Raw genomic sequence first — 3032 nt, 5'->3', positions numbered from 1 at the left:
ATGTTTATGACAGTGTCATGACAGTCTTATTCAACCCGCTTCAAATAAAGTGTTACCATAATTATTTTTTTGCTTGAAAAAGTAATAGTTAGACAAACAAAGTAGGCAGCTGGTAAATTAAAGGTGATGCTCTGCAAAATTATACATCCATGATTTTTTGTATTTATTTTGCAGCTGAAGAACATGTTGACATCAGTCAAGAATCTGAGCAGCTGTTCAAATCTCTCAGAACAAACAAGTGTTTATGTCTCTGAGTGAGTGGGTAAACATTTGGTTTAAAAACTACAAGCTTGAAAAATTCTGCATAAGGTTTCAGATATATCAGAAACTCAAATAGATGAAGAGCAAAGAAAATGCAGTGTGAATGCCGTAAGCTGAGTTTTGGTGTTTGTATTTCTTTAACTTAATTCCAAATGGTCGACATGAAGACTGTTAATGTACTCTGAAAATTTAAAATGGACATATGTTGGAACACTGTACTTTCCATATGCCTGCCAACATTAAAAATAATTCAGAATGGGAAAGACTGAAATGCATATTTAAGGTTCTTTCAAATGGTTGAAAAAATATTTTCTGAGGTCAAACTGTAAAACTGTATTTGTTAGCTAGTGAATGCTTTAAAGTGTCGTGAGGTGTGGGTGTTGGTGGTGAGGAGAGACGCTGAGACCCAGGTTATGGTGAAGATGAAGATATTTAATGAAGATGCTCAAACAGTCCAACAGGCAGCACGGCAGAGAGACCAAATACCGGTAGCAACTGAACGACAGGACTTTGTGCGAGCGAACACCGACCAGGACTTAGCAGTTCGACTGGAGAGTGTAGACGACATACAATAGACAATGACTATGACACTGACTACGACATAGACACTAGAGCTAACGCTATCCAGGACTTAACAGTTCAACTGGAGCGAACACTAGACGTCAGACAACTGACAAACGACGACAAGGACCCGACGAGGAACACAGACAACAGGTGGGTTTAAATACACACGGGGTAATTAAGGGAAACGAGACACACCTGGGGAGCAATCAACGGGGAGGACAGGACAGAGACTCACAGGAAAACAGGATTACACAGAAACTCAAAAATAAACACACAGAAACACGGAACATAACATAAAGTGTTGAATCAATAACAACAAAAAAACTCTTCTAGAAAAAAAAAAAAAACGTGCAGTTTGTGTGACGTAGCTGGAAGAAAACCGAGCTCAACAGCTGCGCTCTGATTGCTGAGCTCAAGGCAGTTTTGTAGCTCAGGTGTGGTTAAAACTTGTTTATGGCTGTTCAGGCTACAATTGGTCTGGACATGGTGTGAAAAAAGAACAGAAAAGAAATAACAAAATCAGGCTGAAATCCACTGCAGTACCACGATAACACAGCAGAGGCAGCGAGGGGAAGAACGCTGATGGGGAGCAGACACCAAACAAAAGGTTTGACCTGGAAGAGGGTTTGTGGAGAGTTATTAAATTTTCCAGAGGTATGAATATTTTTAAGCATTATCCATCCATCCATCCATCCATCCATCCATCCATCCATTCATTTTCTTCCGCTTCATCCGGGGTCAGGTCCTGGGGGCACCAGCTTCAGAAGGGAGGCCCAGACTTCCCTCTCCCAAGCCACTTGTTCCAGCTCCTCTGGGGGAACCCCAAGGCGTTCCCAGGCCAGCTGAGAGACATAGTCCCTCCACCGCATCCTGGGTCTTCCCCGGGGCCTCCTCCTCGTGAGACGTGCCCGGAACACCTCACCAGGGAGGCGTCCAGGAGGCATCCTGACCAGATGCACGAGCATCTGATTTAGCCTGAGCATCCCTCCCGGATGACCGAGCTTCTCACCCTGTCTCTAAGGGAGAGCCCAGCCACCCTGCGGAGGAAACCCATATCAGCTGCTTGTATCCGGGACCTCATTTTTTTGGTCATGACCCAAAGCTCATGACCATAGATGAGGGTGGGAACATAGATCGACCGGTAAATCGAAAGCCTCGCTTTTTAGCTCAGCTCTCTCTGCACCACGACAGACCGGTACAGCGCCCGGTTCATGGCAGATGCTGCCCCAATCCGCCTGTCAATCTCCCGCTCCCTTCTTCCCTCATTCGTGAACAAGATCCCCAGATACTTAAACTCCTCCACTTGAGGCAGGACGACCCCCTTGACCCAGAGAAGGCACTCTACCCTTTTCCAGCCTCGGATTTGGAGGTACTGATCCTCATCCGCCGCTTCACACTCAGCTGCAAACCGCTCCAGTGAGAGCTGCAGATCACGATCTGATGAAGCCAATAGCACCACATCATCCACAAAAAGCAGAGATGCAATCCTAAGGCCACCAAAACGGATCCCCTCAACACCTTGCTGACAGAATAGCTGACAAAGGGCAGCCTTGGCGGAGTCCAACTCTCACCAGAAACGAGCCCAACTTACTGCCGGCAATGTGGACCAGACTCTGACACCGGTCATAGAGGGACCTTACAGCCCGTATCAAAGGGCCCGGTACCCCATACTCTAGGAGAACCCCCCACAGGGCTCCCCAAGGGACATGGTCGAACACCTTCTCCAAGTCTACAAAACACATGTAGGCCAGTTGGGTGAACACCCATACACCCTCCAGGACCCTGCTGAGGGTGTAGAGCTGGTCCAGTGTTCCACGACCAGGACGAAAACCACACTGCTCTTTCTGAATCCGGTACCCTGCCTGCCGGTACCCATCAGCTGCTTCTGGAGTCCCACAGGCCAAAAAGGCCCAATAAGACAAGGATGAAAGATCAGAATTACTTGACTTTGCAGCCAGAAATTTGCTTCTAAACAACCGAGAAATATTTCCCATGTAGCTAAATTGGCCCGAAGTAACCATTAATTGTTAGCGTAGCAGCTAACGTTTTCATACTGTTTTCTAATGAGAGAGAGCTGATGAAAAACCGCTGTTAGAGGTAGGGTTGCTACTTTTCAGAAATCAAAATAGGGGACGCCCACTAATGCGCGTTGTCCTAGACCTAGTCTCATAAGCACGAGGGGGGGGGGGGGGGGGGGGGGGGGGGGG

The sequence above is a fragment of the Poecilia formosa genome, unplaced genomic scaffold (genome assembly GCF_000485575.1).
Source record: "Poecilia formosa unplaced genomic scaffold, Poecilia_formosa-5.1.2 Scaffold527, whole genome shotgun sequence".
NCBI classification, from domain to species: domain Eukaryota; kingdom Metazoa; phylum Chordata; class Actinopteri; order Cyprinodontiformes; family Poeciliidae; genus Poecilia; species Poecilia formosa.
This window is presented reverse-complemented; position numbering follows the sequence as displayed.